Source organism: Pantherophis guttatus, chromosome 4 (assembly GCF_059756535.1).
Source record: "Pantherophis guttatus breed Tessera chromosome 4, ASM5975653v1, whole genome shotgun sequence".
Taxonomy (NCBI): domain Eukaryota; kingdom Metazoa; phylum Chordata; class Lepidosauria; order Squamata; family Colubridae; genus Pantherophis; species Pantherophis guttatus.
Window position 1 is genome coordinate 154,856,195 of NC_142066.1, and position 17,583 is coordinate 154,873,777.

The 17,583-nt window shown below is 42.9% G+C and overlaps 1 long non-coding RNA gene across 1 annotated transcript in view; it reads right to left on the minus strand.

Annotated features, from left to right (window-relative positions):
* LOC132709462 (uncharacterized) overlaps nucleotides 1-16,469 on the minus strand; it is a 50,005-nt gene extending 33,536 nt beyond the window's left edge. Inside the window, exons 1-2 of the long non-coding RNA XR_009620503.2 lie at nucleotides 16,350-16,469; nucleotides 9,080-9,289 (exon numbers count right to left, since the gene is read on the minus strand). This is a non-coding gene — a long non-coding RNA (uncharacterized LOC132709462). The remainder of the gene's footprint in view (nucleotides 1-9,079; nucleotides 9,290-16,349) is intronic.
* Between the last annotated feature and the right edge of the window lie 1,114 nt (nucleotides 16,470-17,583).

Consider the following 17,583-nt stretch of genomic DNA (forward strand, 5'->3'; position numbering starts at 1 on the left):
AAGAGATTGGACAACTATTTGTCTGGAAAATGTAGGCTTTCCTGCTTGAGCAGGGATGGGTGGACTAGATGACCTCCAAGGTCCCTTCCAACTCTTGTTATGCTTTAATTCTATTCTCCAAAGCACCTGAAGGCAGAGGAAGAAGCAACGGATGGAAACGAATCAAGGAGAGAAGCAACCTAAAACTAAGGAGAAATTTCCTGACAGTGAGAACAATTAACCTGCGGAACTACTTGCCTCCAGAAGTTGTGGATGCTCCAACACTGGAAGTTTTTAAGAAGAGACTGGACAGCCATTCATCTGAATGTTGTGGCTCCATTGCCTGAGCCTGGGCTATCGACAGATGCAGACTCTGAGAGTGAGGGAGAGGAGTTGGCAAGGCCTCCCTCTCCAGGACCCTCCTCTCTGGCAATGCCTCCGGAGGACACCGAAGGCCAAACGATAGGCTCAGAGCCAAGCACATCCCCGCAGCCACAGGTGGACAGCGATGAAGAAGATAAGTGCTGGCTGGACCCGCGACAGAGGCGCAGGGAGAAGCGTGCACAGCAGAGGGGAAGGCGTGCCAGAGATTAGCTGAGTCACTGGACCACACCCCACAGGGTATAAATGTGGGTGTGGTGGCCGGTTCAGTTTGTGATGAGCAAAAACTGGAAATACTCCATGATCTCTGCGTTACTGGACTTTGCCTGCTTTATCGGACTGCATTTGGATTAATCCTTGTATTATTGACACTCTGCCTGGTTTATCGGAATGCTTGCAGTCTAATCTTTGTTTTGTGTGAGTAAAGTCTGAATTGGCAGCTAGCCACTGGGTTGCTGCCAGCTTTATCATCAAAGAGTTTTGTCGTGTGGCTTATTAACTTTGAGCCGTCTGTGGGGGGGTGTGCGTGGTACAGGGACAGAACACTGAAATGGTATAGGATCTCCTACTCAAGCAGGGAGAGTTGGACTACCTTCCAACTCTGTTATTTTGTTAAAGGTGCTTCAAGATGGATTGCCCGATGGCTCAATTATTTTTTCCATCGAATGCAAAATCCTCATTCTTCGTTGAGATATCAAGGAATATAACTCATGCTGGCATTTTCCCTCTCTGAAACAGCCAGGCAGGGCTGATTAATGAATCAAGTAATTTGAATAACAGCAGGATTGAAGTGGGTGATTCCCAAATAAGTATTTAATGTATTGTTGGGCTTATGATAAATGTGATCCTTTGTGCTTTCTATTAATAACAGAAACACAATTCTGGTCATGCAAAAAACGAAATTGCCGGGGAAAAAATCTTTATGCAAAGTCCCAGGGGTGAAATCCAATTTTTTTTTTTTACTACTGGTTCGTGGGCGTGGCTTAGTGGGCATGGTGTGGCTTGGTGGGCGTGGCAGGGAAAGGATACTGCAAAATCTCCATTCCCACCCCACTCCTGGGGGAAGGATATTGCAAAATCCCCATTCCCTCCCCACTCCGGGGCCAGCCAGAGGTGGTATTTGCCGGTTCTCCGAACTACTCAAAATTTCCTCTACCGGTTCTCCAGAACCTGTCAGAACCTGCTGGATTTCACCCCTGAAAAGTCCCCTGAAAAAGCAAAATTTCATGAAGTCATGGCAGGAATTGGATACGATCTTAAAGACTATTCTAGTCCAGCCCTCTGACCACTGTAAGATTCCACTAGATATTCCCTATACAAATAATCCTTGATTTACAAGAGTTTGTTTAGTGACAGTTTGAAGTTACAACAGCACTTGAAAAAGTGATTGTTATTCACACTTACAACTATTGCATCATCCCCATGGTCACCTGATCAAAATTCAGATGCTTCGCAACTGACTCGTATTTATGACGATTGTAGTGTCCTGGGGTCATGTGATCCCCTTTTGCGACCACCTGACAAGCAAATTCAACAGTAAACCAGATTCCCTTAAAAGCTGTGTGACTAATTTAGCCACTGCAGTGATTCACTTAACAACTGTGGCAAGAAAGGTCATTTAAAATGGAACAAAATTCACTTAATAAATGTCTCGCTTAAGAACAGAGATTTTGAGCTCCATCATGGTCGTAAATCAAGGACTATCTGTAGATGATCATTTGGCCTTGGGTGGAAAACTTAAGCACCTCAACATCATGATCGGTCTTATACAAGCAGTCCTTGACTTTCAACCATTCATTTAGTGACCATTTGAAGTTGCCACAGCACTGGAAAAAATGACTTGGGATTGTGGTTCAACCTACGACCGTTGCCACATCCCTATAAGTCACTGTAATCAAAATTCAGACGCTTGGCAACAGGTTCATATTTATGACGGTTGTATTGTTTTGGGGTCGCCATCTGTAACCCTCTCAGCTGGCTTCTGACAAGCAAAGTCAATGGGAGGGGGGAGCCAGATTCGCTTAACGACCACATGATTCGCTTAACGACCACAGTGATTCACTTAACGACTGGTGCAAAAAAAGGGGGGGTTTATAAAATGGGGCAAAACTCACAACGACCGTCTTGATTAGCAATGGAAATTCTGGGCTCGATTGTGGTCATAAGTCGAGGACTACCTGAAGTGCAGGTTATAAGAGCAGAAAAATGGCAGGAGGGAAGGATTCAAAGGAGGAAGGAGGAAGGAGGAAACAAGTATTTTTCTGCAACCTGAGATGGCCATCATCCTCATCATCCTGGGACTAGAACTCACTCTCTCCTGGTTTCTCGTCGGATGACTTATTAGATTGGCTGTCATTTATCATTTCCATACCGCTGGACAATATAAAAACAAGATTAAAAAGCTGCCTAGAGGTCTTTGCTCCCCCTACTGGCTGCAAGTGGAACCGCTTTGCCTTGACATAAGAACTGCCTTGCTTTCTTTTCAATAAACTGGGATTCCCACCCACCCCTCCGGTCCTTCTGTGTAAGGCTAGAGACGTTAATAGGGGCTGCTTATTTTCCCTTCCCCTTGTACCAATTCAAGCTCTTGCAGCCAGGCTGGGCCTATAATGACTTTTGCTAGGAAATTGTCTCCCGCAGAGCTGGCTGGTGTCCTGGGAATGAATGCCATCCCCATGGCATTCCAGTTTCCTAGACAGCTACTGACATTCTGCCTTTTCAAAAGAACCAGGGAATAATAGCCAGGGTTTCTGTGAAAAACTCTAGCTGGGTGATTGGCAATTGCTCGAAAAGCAAAGAACTTGCAAAGAAGTTGAAAAGAAGGGACTAGGGGAGACATGAGAGCAGTGTTCCAGTATCTCAGGGGCTGCCCCAAAGAGGAGGGAGTCAAGCTATTCTCCAAAGCACCTGAGGGCAGGACAAGAAGGAACGGATGGAAACTAATCAAGAAGAGAAGCAACCTAGGACTAAGGAGACATATCCTGACAGTTAGAACAATGAATCAGTGGAACAACTTGCCTCCAGAAATTGTGAATGCTCCAACACTGAAAGTTTTTAAGAAGAGATTGGACAACCATAGTTTCCTGCCTGAGCAGGGAGTTGGACTAGAAGACCTCTAAGGTCCCTCCAACTCTATTATTCTAATTGTAATTCCAAAGAATGAAAAAAAAAAAAAACACCAGGTTATCTTCTGCTTTTTCCTCTTCTTTTCCTCATCAGGTTACCTGAATAACTTCAGAGGGGGACCTGATTGTGGGTAGTCCTTGGCTTATGACCAGAGATGGGTTTCAGCAGGTGCTGACCAGTTCTGGAGAACCGGTAGCGGAAATTTTGAGTAGTTCGGAGAACTGGTAGTTATAATTCTGACTGGCCCCATCCCCCCTTCTATTCTCTGCCTCCCAAGTCCCAGCTGATCAGGAGGAAATGGGGATTTTGCAGTAACCTTCCCCTGGATTAGGGAGGGAATGGAGATTTTACAGTATCCTCCCCATACCACGCCCACCAAGCCACGCCCACCAAGCCATGCCACGCCCACCAAGCCACACCCACAGAACCGGTCGTAAAAATTTTTGAAACGCACCACTGCGTATGACCACAACTGGGCTCCAAAATTTCCCCTTTGACTTTGTTTGTTAGATGCTAGTTGGGAAGTATGACCACGGGACACTACAGAGGTCATAAATATGTTCCCATTACCAAGCACTCCTATTCTGACCACATTATCACAAGCAAGCTGCCATGAATGTGCAAACCGATTATAAGTCACTTTTTTCAGTGCTTTGTAACTTCAATCAGGCACTAAATGAATGGTTGTAAGTCGAGTACTATTGAGGAAGGACGTGAAGAGGGAAAGAAATGCCCTCTATGATTATTAATATTTTATTTGTCGTAAAAGGAATGACACTCAGAATATGGTGACTGGCATAAAAATAACGTGTTGAAATATTGAATAACTAAATAATGAAAGATTATAATTCAGCAAAATATGAGTACCATTACCAGAACTATACAAGCTTGTCAACTGTAGTAAATATGATGAGTATTATTTTATTTGTACTAAAATGTAAGGCACTCAGGTGCCGTACTCTTCATGCATTGATATGTTTGTAAAAAAATAAGTAAAAGAGAAAAAAGAGGGAAAGAAAAGCCATTTGTGCAAATCAGGCAAAATAATAATAACACAAATAAGGAAATATTATTTCTGTCCAGTAACTGAGATCAATTTGGAAAATTTAAACCCATTCAGTGGGGATGTTGACAAACAAGTTGAAATTTCTAACCTGATTCGTAAAATATCATTTCCGAACAGGCACAGAGATATTCATACAGTCCAATTGACTTCGGGGGCCTCAAGATTGATTTGCAATCTTTAAATCACTTTCTGATTTAATTCGGAGAGCCCTTCCATGACAGAGATTTCGAGAATCGCATTGCTAACTTGAACCTTGGCACAATTCTACAGGAAACACAACACTTTGTAGTTATGAAAAGTTCTACTCATTATAAATTGTGGGTCTGTCTCTAAAAATACACACACACACACACACACACACACACACACACACACACACACCAGGCTCGTATAGACGCAACAGTGAAATTGTTTCCCAGCATTTCATATACCAGCCTGAAGAATTTACATCAAGTGATCCTTTAATCAATGCACAGCAATTAATTGTGGATGTGGTTTTTAAATGCCTGTGCTGTTACACTAAATCAGGGTTTAGCAGAGATGGATGGTGGTGGTGCTGGGGAGTTTGGGAAGGGAAAGTCATAAAAATAAACCTCTGGCTGATAAAATATGGATTAATGTGCAATGCATTTAATTAAAATCAACAGACTGCAAAATGTGTCTGTCTCAGAGAGTTTATAGCACCATTTTTGCATTTGAAACCTTCATCAAAATCTGAGACTGGCTGAGATCTGGGTTTGTTTAAGTGTGGCTTATTCTTACACGCTTCATTTTTAAGAGAGCTTTTCGCTGATTTTCTGCAATTTCTGTGAAATTTCAGAAAGAAAAAAAAAAAACCACTGGCTGCTTTTAAATTGCTGGAGATCTCACCTACTTGGAAACTCCTTTGTGTCATGAAGATAGTTCTCATCCTTGACTTATGGCCACAATTGGCATCATAATTTATGTTGCTAAACAAGGTAGGTTGTTAAGTGATTCATGCCAGATTTTATGATCTTTTTTTGCCAGGGTTGTTAGGCGAATCAGTGAGGTCATTAAATGAATCAGACAGTCATTAAGTGAATGTCTTCCTCTCATTGATTCGGCTTGCTGGGAGACGGATGGGAAGGTCGCAAATGGAGATCACATGACCCCAGGACTCCGTCACTCTCTGTGGTGTCACAGCCTGTGCAGCCGGCACTCGAGTCGGACAGCGAGGAGGCTGGAGAAGATGTGGTGCCAGAGGCAGGGATTCAGTCAAGGCCTTCAGAACCTCCAGAGGCTCCTTTAAGTGAAGAGGATGAAGAGGAGGAGCCTCTTCTCAATGCACGCAGAGCTGCCAAAAGGCAGGAGTGGTTACTCAGGAGGAGGTCTCCTCGAGAGTAAGGCTTGGGGCTAATTGGCCACTCCTTTAGCCTATTTAAGTTTGCACACAGCTTGTAAAAAGCTGCAGGAAACAACGTGTGTTCGTTCATTCGTTCACTGATCATTGAGTCTGGATTTTCTCTGCAAATTTTGTTTCTGGGCTTTCTGCCAACTCTAGTAAGACTCTATCTTATCTGTGGAATTTCTGGCAGGTTGTTTAGAACGTTTTATTAACAACCTGCATTTGCAAAAGACTGTGTTTTGAAGTAAACTAAGTTTTGTTCGGAGTTTGTGTGTGCTGCATTCTTTAGGATCCTGGTAGTTGGGACAGAACACTCTCTTATATACAGGTAGTCCTTGACTTACAGCTGCTTAGTGACCGTTCAGTTACAATGGCACTGAAAAAAGTGATTTATTACCATGTTTCACACTTACGTCCATTACGACAATGTTGGTCGCATAATCAAAGTTCAGATGCTTGGCAACTGACTTGTATTTACGACGGTTGGTTTGCAGTCATGTGATCCCCTTTTGTGACCTTCTGATGAGCAAAGTCAATGTGGGGAAAGCCAGAGTCACTTAATGACCGTGTTACTCACTTAACAACTGCCGTGATTCACTTAAGAACTGTGGCAAGGAAGGCCGTAAAATGGGTCAAAACTCACTTAACAAATGTCTCACTTAGGAACGGAAACTTTGGGCTGAATTGCTGTCATAAGTTGAGGACTACCTGTAGCTCCGTGGTGGCCAAGCTCTGGATGTTGATCGCACGAGGATGCTACAACAGTTACAAGTGTGAAAAACGGTCATAAGTCACTTTTTCCAGTGGCGTTGTAACTTCAAATGGTCCCTAAACAAAATGGTTGTAAGTTGAGGACTACTTGGGTAAGATTCTCGCTGCTGTCAACATATTATATAGTAATAAAGTTCCAAATTTTCTTTCAAGCTAAGTTATCCCTCAAACCTAAAAGGCAAAAATATTTTAAAAAATCAGTTTTCTTAATGATTTTAACCACGAGGGTGCTGGAACAGTTGTAAGAATGAGGACTGGTCATAAGACTCCTTTGTCAGTAACTTTCACAGTCACTAAATGAATGGTTGTAAGTCGAGGACTATCTGTACGCAACCGTGGAACAGCGATTTGGAAGGCTAAGAGAGCAGGACCATGGACAGCTCCTTAAAATTCCTCATTCGTTACAGAGGGTCCTTGACTTATAACCATTGTTTTGGCGACTGTTCGAAGTTACAACAGCACAAAGAGACTTCTGTCCGTTTCTCACACTTACGACCCCATGACACTTCAGACACTTGACAACTGCCTCATATTTACGACGGTTGAAATGTCCCGGGGGTCACATGATCCCCTCTTGTGACCGTCTGACGAGCAAAGTCAACGGGGTTACTCACTTAACAACTGCAGTGGTTCACTTAACGACCATGGCAAGAAAGGTGGTACAATGGGGCAAAACTGACGGAACAACTGTCTTGCTTAGCAACGAAAACGCTGGGCTCATTTGTGGCTGTAAGTTAAGGACTACCTGTAGTTAGAGGCAGAAAAAAATAATAATTAGGTGCCTCTGTCCATAAAGGTCTTCTGTCTCATTTGTGTTCTTTCTTTGGCAGCTAGAAAACAGCGTAAGGTGAAAAGCTAGAGGGAAATTCACCCGGGATAATTAGTTAATTGGACGGAGGGAGAAACTGTTTAATTTTCACACCAGGCCTGATGGATGTTGCTGTGGGATTTTGGCACAAAATTTCAGTGGGCAGGATGGGAATTTAAAAATTTCCAGGGGAGAGAAAATATTGGCAAGGATTTGATATGTCAAGGCCTTTGAGAAACAGCTTGATTTAGATTATTTTCTTGGGTTACGATGTGGAGAACATACCTATGCAGGGAGCTGAAACCTATACAGGTAGTCCCTGACTTCATTTAGTGACTGTTTGAAGTCACTACGGCACTGGAAAAAAGTGACTGATGACTTTTTTTTCACACTTACAACCATTGCAGCATCCCCATGGCCACGTGATCAAAATTCGGACGCTTGGCAACTGACTCATACTTATGACGGTTCCTGTGTCCTGGGGCCAATCACCTTTTGATGACCTTCTGACCAGCGAAGCTAATGGGGTGGCCAGATTCGCTTAACAACCATGTCACTATGTTAAAAACTGTAGTGATTCACTTAACAACTGGGTGACATTCAGCCAATCACCAGGAGACGGTGAGTTCTAGTCCTGCCTTAGGCATGAAAGCCAGCTGAGTGACTTTGGGCCAATCACCAGGAGATGGTGAGTTCTAGTCCCGCCTTAGGCGTGAAAGCCAGCTGAGTGACTTTGGGCCAATCACCAGGAGATGGTGAGTTCTAGTCCCGCCTTAGGCGTGAAAGCCAGCTGAGTGACTTTGGGCCAATAACCAGGAGACGGTGAGTTCTAGTCCCACCTTAGGCATGAAAGCCAGCTGAATGACTTTGGGCCAATAACCAGGAGACGGTGAGTTCTAGTCCTGCCTTAGGCATGAAAGCCAGCTGGGTAACTTTGGCCCAATCACCAGGAGAAGGTGAGTTCTAGTCCTGCCTTAGGCATGAAAGCCAGCTGGGTGACTTTGGGCCAATCACCAGGAGACGGTGAGTTCTAGTCCCGCCTTAGGCATGAAAGCCAGCTGGGTAACTTTGGGCCAATCACCAGGAGACGGTGAGTTCTAGTCCCGCCTTAGGCATGAAAGCCAACTGGGTAACTTTGGCCCAATCACCAGGAGACAGTGAGTTCTAGTCCTGCCTTAGGCGTGAAAGCCAGCTGGGTGACTTTGAGCCAATCACCAGGAGACGGTGAGTTCTAGTCCCACCACATCACTATCTCCTGGTGATTGGCCCAAAGTCACCCAGCCAGCTTTCTTATCTAAGGCAAGAAAAGTCATAAAATTGTGGTTGATTCCCTTTACAACAACCACCTCGGTTAGCAACAGAAATGCTGGTCTCAATTGTGGTCATAACTTGAGAAAACTACCTGTAGTAGAATTAATGCAAGAGCTGAGAAAGAAACTTAGAAGATGGTGGCCTTGAGGAAAATATACCACGACTGTTAGTAAAATAGTTAGTGGCACATCTACAAAATCTACAGGAACAAAATGTTTCCACTACATTAACTGTGAATTTACAACAACAACGAAAATTGATAATCACATACCTCCACCTTGCCAAACACCTGTTATATCTTGCAATATTGCTCAGATAATTCCCAGGTTCCTTGCTGTGAATTTGGTTTCCAAACAAATAGGACAATTTTTTTCTTGTTCTTTGTTCTGGGTTATTCCTTGATCGCAACAACGATGATAAACACATGTAGTCCTCAACTTACAGCAGTTCGATCTGGTGACCATTCAGAGTTACAACAGCCCTGGAAAAAAAAAAGGGACTTATTTATTTTAATTGGCAAAACAATTAAAATAAAAAGCTCAATTTACTTGCAGTTCCAGCCCTTGTAACTTTTGCCCAATTAAAATACAGGTAGTTTTTGACTTGCGACCACAATGGAGCCAAAGTTTCTGTTGCTAAGGAAGACATTTGTTCAGTGAATTTTGTCCCATTTTATGACCTTCCTTGCCAACAGTTTTTAAGCGAATCTGGCTTCCACATCGACTTTGCTAGTCAGAAGCTCGCAAAAGGGGGTCACGTGACACCCCCCCCCCAGGATGCTGCAACCGTCATAAATACGAGTCAGTTGCCAATCTTTGATCACGTGACCAGGGAGATGCTGGTCGTAAGTGTGAAAAACAGTCATAACTCACTTTTTTTCAGTGCCGTTTTGTCTTTGATGTATGGTCGTTAAATGGACTAAATGAAGCCGAGAATTACCTGTTTAGCCAGAGCCTTGGTAGTACAGTGGTTTAATGCACCCTGTAATTAACACAGCTGTCTGCAATTTCTGCAGGTTCGAATCTCACCAGGCTCAAGGTTGACTCAGCCTTCCATCCTTTCTAAGGTAGGTAAAATGGGGACCCAGTTTGTGGGGGCAATAAGATGACTTTGTATAAATATACAAAAGAATGAAGGCTATTGCTTAACGCATTGTAAGACGCCCTGAGTCTCCGGAGAAGGGCGGCATATAAATCAAATAAAAATAAAAATAAAAAAAAAGTCAAAGCACCCTTTGTCCTGTAGCGTAAAGTTGGGGGAATAAAACAGAACAAAGCAGAAATGAGATGTCTACACATCTCCACAACACATAGAGATATTTTGGAAACGCCACTGATTAGGTAACAAAACTCCAGAGAAGGGAACTGGCAAAGAAATCTCACAAGAAGCTGTTATCATTTGGCCTACAAGAAGTCACTAGACGCAATGGTTGTGTTGCTAACCATGCTTGGCTGAATTCTGACAGACAGGCTGAGATTCCAGAGCTTCTGGAGGGAAGGAGCATCTCCATAAAATGTGGGATGAATTTCCACCAGGGGGGAAAAATGTGTAAAATCCATTTCTCTACGAACGGTTTTGTTACCACGCCTGCTGTGGCATCAGGGATGTTCTGGGGGCCAAAAATTGGTTAAAAGAAATCCCCGAGAAGGTAGTTTCAAAGAGATTTCCCTGAAACCTCATTCCTGTTCTAGGCCAACAAATGAGTGCTTCAGTTATATGGTTGCAATCGTCTTGCACTGATCCAGCACTCGCTTTGCGCTGATGATGTTACCTAGTATGGTAATTAAATGTCTGCAAGAAAGTATTTATGCCCTTCCTCTCTCTTTACTCCTTCCCCTCTCTCCTGTTGTTTCCCTTTTCAGTTCAATCTAAAGTGGCATTCGAGCCGCCCCGATTTCCTAATTATCTTTATTCTCATTTCATTTTCTTATTCAATTATTATTTATTTTTATTATTTAAGAGAGGAGAGGAGAGAGAAGAAAGGGAAAAGGAGAGGAAGAAGAGGGAGGGGAAAGAGGAGTAGAGGAGAAGGTTAGAAGGGGGGAAGAAGAGAGGAGTGGGGGAAGAGAAGGGGAAGTAGGAAAGAGAAGGAGAGGAAGAATGAAGGAAGGAGGAGGAGAGAGAGGAAGGAAGACAAGGGGAGGAGAAGAAGAAAGGTTGGAGTAAAGGTAAAGGGTAAAAGAGCAGCCCCGAAAAAGTAAAAATGAAAAATGAAAGTTAAAAGAAAAGATGAATGAAAAATGATGGAAATGACTGTACATGTTTATGAAAAATAGAAATAAAAACTTTATAAAAAGAAAAGAAAAGAAAGTATTTATGGAGATTCTCAGCCATCCAAGTCATGGCTGTCTCAAAGGTGCTTTTTCAAGAGGCAAGTGGACTTTCTTGGTTTTTCTTTCAAGAAGTTTCGCTTTTCATCCAAGGAGCTTCTTCAGCTCTGCCTGAATTCTCCACCATCCAGCCAGAACAGAAGAAGCTTCTTGGATATGAGAAGCAAAACTTCTTCAGAGAAAAACCAGAATGTCCAGTTGCCTCTTGAAAAAGGAAGGAAGGAAGGAGTGCTCTTCAACATCTTCTTCATCAATGACTTGGACGAGGGGGTAGATGGGGAACTCATCAAATTTGCAGATGACACCAAGCAAGAAGGCATAGCCAACCTATCCAGAAGATAGGCTCAAGACACAGAAGGATCTTGACAGACTTGAACATTGGGCCCTATCTAACAAAATGAAAATTCAATGGTGAAAAAAGCACGGTTCTACATTTAGGCAAGAAAAAACAAAATGCACAGGTACAGTATATGTGGTACCTTGCTCAATAGTAGTAATTGTGAGACAGATCTTGGAGTCCTAGTGGACAACCATTTAGATATGAGCCAGCAGTATTACAATATATGAGGGCAATTTTACCAATGGATAGAGATAGAATATAGACAATATGTAGAATAAAGTTTAAGAAATTTGGAAAGAACATTGTCAGCACTTCAAACTACATTCGTTCCAGTGCTGACATAAGGAGGAGAAGAGGGGGCAGCTGGCAAGAGGACGCTTGACTTTTCACCTACTTATTTTCCCTGAAGATAATATCCCCTAGGAGATAGGATGGGAGGGGGGACATTCCTGGGAGCTGAAGTAGTAGATATGGGGAAAGTGATTTGGAAGATGGCCAATGAGATGCAGAGAATTGGGGAACGGAAAGGGAAGGTTTGGGGTCAGGAAGTCAGTGTTGGCTACGACATAATCGGGGACAGATTGTCGTGCTTAATAAATGAAAGATTTCATCAAAGACTATTTGTTTGGAAATGCAATTTATTTGAGATGACATCGAAACCTGACAAACATATAATAAATTAAATTAAAATGTAAAAGCAAAGATGTGATTTGTATCAAGATAATGGTGGTAAATGTTGAATATGATGACACAAAATTCTGTACTCAGATGACATACTGATTGGATAACGATGTACCGTTTATTTGAAAATAAAAATAAAAAACTTTTTAAAAACAAAAACAAAAAGATAAGCCAGCCATGTGCAGCAGCTGCCAAAAAACCAACCCAGTTCTGGGCTGCAGAAACAGAGGCACAGAATCAAGATCACGTGAAGTGTTAATACCACTTTATAAGGCCTTGGGAAGGCCACACTTGGAATACGGCATCCAGTTTTGGTCGCCACGATGTAAAAAAGATGTGGAGACTCTAGAAAGACTGCAGAGGAGAGCAAGAAAGAGGATTAGGGGACTGGAGGCTAAAACGTATGAAGAACGGTTGCAGGAACTGGGTATGTCTAGTTTGATGAAAAGAAGGACCAGGGGAGACATGATAGCAGTCTTCCAGTATCTCAGGGGCTTCCACAAAGAAGAGGGAGTCAAGCTGTTCTCCAAAGCACCTGAGGGTAGAACAAGAAACAAAGGGTGGAAACTAATCAAGGAGAGAAGCATTTTAGAACTAAGGAGAAATTTCCTGACAGTGAGAACAATTAATCAGTGGAACAACTGGCCTCCAGAAGCTGTGAATGCTCCAACACTGGAAGTTTTTAAGAAGATGTTGGATAACCATTTGTCTGAAGTGATGTAGGGTTTCCTGCCTAAGCAGGGGGTTGGACTAGAAGACCTCCAAGGTCCCTTCCAACTCTGTTATTTTGTTTTCTGAGGGAGGGAGGGAGGGGGAAGGGAGGGAGGGAGGGAGGAAGAAAGGAAGGGAGGAGGGAGGGAGGGAGGGAAGAAGTATTGGAAGAAATATCCCTCTGGGTTCAGTTCCAAGTGGAGAGAAAGATACTGGAAACATGGAAGCTGATTGGTTTATTGATGAACAGGACCACATGGGTTTGAGGTCCTGGGTAGCTGACCACATGGAGTGGAGAGTGAGGGTGATTTATACCCTCTCTGGGCTTTGAACTTGAGCTTCCTGTTCCTGTGGCAAGAGCATATATTCTACTGGGTGCTGCCAGACTCCCATGGGGCTATGCAGGGGTCATAGCTGAGGTTGTCTGTGTCCCAGACTTGGTTGAATCTTGCTGGGTGATGATGTAATGAAGAGGCTTGTGTTCTGAAAGGGCAATTCCTGTTGTGTCTTAATGGCTTTGTCCCAGTTTGGATCTTGAGAGAAGGCTATTCCTATCACCCTGGAGCTGAAGGCCTTTTGTCTTGTAGATAGGCTGGCTCAGTCTTTCTGGGGCTATTAAGAAAGGTGGGAGCATGTTTCTCCTTTAGGGAAATATAATATTCTGCCTTTTTAATATTTCTCAAGATATTTCATTTTTCTAGGAGAGGGGTGGGTGCTAAATTTCTACAGAAGGAAGGGAGCGAGGGAGGAATTCAGCATACTTACTCTTTTGAACAATGCAGTTAAGGGGTCCCTCTGTGCTTTGTTCAGCTTTTCAAACCTGCCTTGCTTAAAGCAGCATGGACTTGTTTTGAACAGAGCCCCCAGGTAAGGTAGTGCTGGGCTCCAGTAAAGGAGGGGCAGCTTCACCAACGTGCGAGAAAGCACACAATTGTTATGAAAATATTGCAAAATTGATCTTCCCCTGTTCTCGCACTTCCTGGAATGACCAGGTGGCCTCTATCTAAAGAAACGCCAGAAGGAAAGCAACTTCTGTCTAAAGTTCTCAGTGTTTGCCACAAGCCCTCTGATATTTTTAAATATTATTCAAAAAAATAATTTCTGTTGGGATATGGTTTGAACCTAACAAGTTGTCCAAGCAATATATGTGTTCTGTGACTTTAACATGGACATGTATTGTGTGACTTTAAAGTTCTACTGTTGATTCATTGCAATGCTGAGTCATGCTGTAATTAGATAATCACTAGTTGTAAACGTATTTAAGAAAGGTACTGTAACGTATTCAGTTGATGATATGCTACCATAGTGTGTGGAGTTGCTATCATTGTGCTATCATCGTTGGATGGATCTGCTACCATTGTGGTTTGTGAACCAGAGTTTGTTATTCTAACCAACTACTGCTTGTTTGGTAAGAAGCTTTTTGTATCACTGGACTGATTTAACTGGCAAAGACTTGGATTGATTTAAAAGACTATTTAAAAGAGATTGTTTTTTCACTATAAAGTAAACTTTTGATAAACCAGTTTGCACATCTCTTATTCATTGCCTTCAGCAACATTTCTCTGTGCTCTACACTCTGCTGGTTGGTAACACAACAACAATATCCTTAACAGTTAAGTTAGATAGTTACCATATTTTTGGGAGTATAAAATGCACCTTTTTCCCCCCTAAAAGGGGGTGAAAATTTGGCTGCGTCTTATACAAATGTAGCCCTGCCCACTCATGGCCCCCACCCTTTGGCCTCTGCCCCCCAGCAATTTACCTCCTTGCAGCAAGAAGAAACAGCCCATTGCAGCTTCAGCACAGTCTAATTAGCACAAGTTGATTGTCTGTTGGATCGACTTCCTACTCTCAGCTGTTTTGCACTGGGCTCTGCTGCTTGCTGCAAGGAGATAAATTGCTGGGAGCAGATTTTTTTTTCTTGTGCTAATCAAGCTATGCTGAAAACAAAAATGAAAGTAAAGCAGGCTGTTTGCTGTTTGATGCAACATGGCAAAATTGCTGGGAGGCAGAGGCAGATTTCTTTTCCTTGTTCTCCTCACCAAAAAAAGGTTGGTGCGTTTTATAGTCCGGAGCATCTTATACTCCGAAAAATACGGTATTAAGTGGATTTTGCTGCTTTTTTGCAACCTTCCTTGCCACAATTGTTAAGTGAATCACTGCAGTTGTTAAGTTAGTAACTCGATTGTTAATCGAGTTACTAACCCCGATGACATCAAAACGCTTCTGCGCATGTACAGAAGAGCACATGCATGTGTGCGCGTTCGGCCCCGTTGTGAACTGGGAGTAAAGGTAAGTAGAACCCACTCCTGCCCCCCACCCCCACCCCACTTTTAAAAAAGAGACAACCTATTCAGCCTCCAGGAGACCTGCTCCTGGTGAGTTTATCATACTGTAGCTCTAGGATTTTGCATGATATTTCTTTCTTTCACACTGTTTAAATTTTCCCAATTTACGCCGGGCTCCCTGCCTCCTTTCTGACAACTACGAGTCGATTTTCTTGCTTCTGTATGAGATTATAACATTTTGTTCTGCTTCCTGTTCCTTTCTTCCCACTTATTATTATTTTATTTTTTTTAAGGATCTGTAAGAGTTTCAGCTTGCACTGCTCTTGGGTTCTTTCAGTTTTGTTAGATGTTTATCTTACCTTTATTATTTATAAAGTAATAAAACTGAAGGAACATGCACAATACTTTCTACCTATTTGTCAGAGAGAGAGGGAGGAAGAGGGAGGGATGGAGAGGGACGAAGGGAAGGAGGGAGGGAATGGGAGGGAGGGGTGGGGGAGGAAGAGAGAGGGAGGGAGGGAGGGAGAGGAAGGGAGAGAGAGGAAGGGAGAGGGAGCAGGTGGGGGAGAGAGGGAGAGAGAAGGGGCGGAGGGAGAGAGTGAGTGAGTGAATGAGTAAGGGAGGGAGGGAGGGAGGGAGAGGGACAGAGGAAAGGAGGGAGAGGGAGGGGGAGAGAGAGGGAGGTTGAGAGGGGTGGAGGGAGGGAGAAAGAGAGAGGGAGGGAGGGAGAGATATGAAGAGGGGGTAGGGAGAGAGAGGGTGGGACTTAAAATCACCAGGTGCTTTCATACCTAAAGCAGGAATGTCTCCTTGTGATTGGCCCAAAGTCACCCAGCTGGCTTTCATGAATACGTAGGATTAGAACTCACAATCTCCTGGTAATTGGCCAGCACCGAACTGTGTTAGCAGCCATTAAGATCCCCAGACCTTGGTACTGATGATCATGTATTTTTATGGGCATCATGAATTTTTTTTCGATTCATCTGCTTCTAGATTCCCCTTGCATGACAATAAGACTGAACTTTTAGCTTTACATAACCAGGTTGCTCGTTAAATAACATCTTGCCCACCCAAAGGTAATTTTCTTCCTTTATTTCATTCAATTCCCTGGTAGTCTTTTTCAGTGCACTTTTAGAATATACTTAGGCTTTTAACTTTATTCTTTCTCCCGATATTCTGACAGCGACATACGTTGCAAATCAATCTTTGATGCTCAATTTGAATCCATCGGTCCATTCCATCTGGAAACAGGTATGAATGCTCTGGCTGGCAGCAGGTTCATTAGTTTTGGTTATCAAAACAAAGGGATCTTCTTGGTCACTATATTTAAAAAAAAAGAAAAGATTGTTGAGACTCTGGAAAAAGTGCAGAAAAGATGATTAGGGGTCTGGAGGCTAAAAGAACGGTTGCATGATTTGAGTATCAGACTTCGATGCTATCTCAAAATAAATGAATTTCCAAACTGCCAATCTTTAAGGAAATCTTTTCTTTATTCGAGCACAGCAACTGGATCATGACTCGATGCGGACAAGACTGACCTTTTGCCCCCCAATCCCTCCCTTTCCGATCCCCAACTCTCTGCTTCTCATTGGCTATCTTCCAAGTCATTCTCCAGACTTCTTGTCTCGTCATTTCCCAGGAATGTCTCCCCCTTCCTCATTTCCACGACAACCCAGCTTCAAAGGGATTTAGCAGGCAAAAGTTCAGAGCTTATCTCTCTCCTCTCTATGCCAGCGCTGAGGCGCTGACATCGAGTATGTCTAGTCTACGAAGAGAAGGACCAGGAGAGACATGATATCAGCCTTCCAATACTAGGGCTTCCACAAAGAAGAGGAGGATCAAACTATTCTCCAAACTCAAGGCCTGGAGGCTGGATCTGGCCCATGGGGTGCTTAGATCTGGCCTATGGGGCCACCCTGGAAACAGCGAAGGACCTGGTGCGTAGGGTTGCCAGGTGTCCACTATTTGAGCGGACAGTCCGCTTTTTTCACGTTATGTTCACTGAAAAATGAATGATGAGATCAAATGCAAACGTTGAACGAATTTTCAGCGTCATGGGAAATTTGTGGACTGACGAACGTAACCGACTGCTTGTACCATCGGTTCGAAGTGAACTTTGTATATTTTTTAATATTTCTCAACGTTGTACTGAAATTAAAGAATTATTCCTTAAACACAAAGAATTTGATCAAAGCTGCGCAGTCAAATAAAAAATACACACGACAGCAAAGTAAAATGTAATTTAATACTTTACATATTATTATAATATATTTGATGTTTTGAATTTTAAGTAAAGTTTTGAAGTGATTATTTTAATACGTGTTAAAATGTTTGTGAGAAAATATATAATTTAATTGTAATTTTTTAAAAAAATTTTACTTCTTAACCCCCTCCTGCCCGCTATTCCGCTATTTTTTGGAAGCAG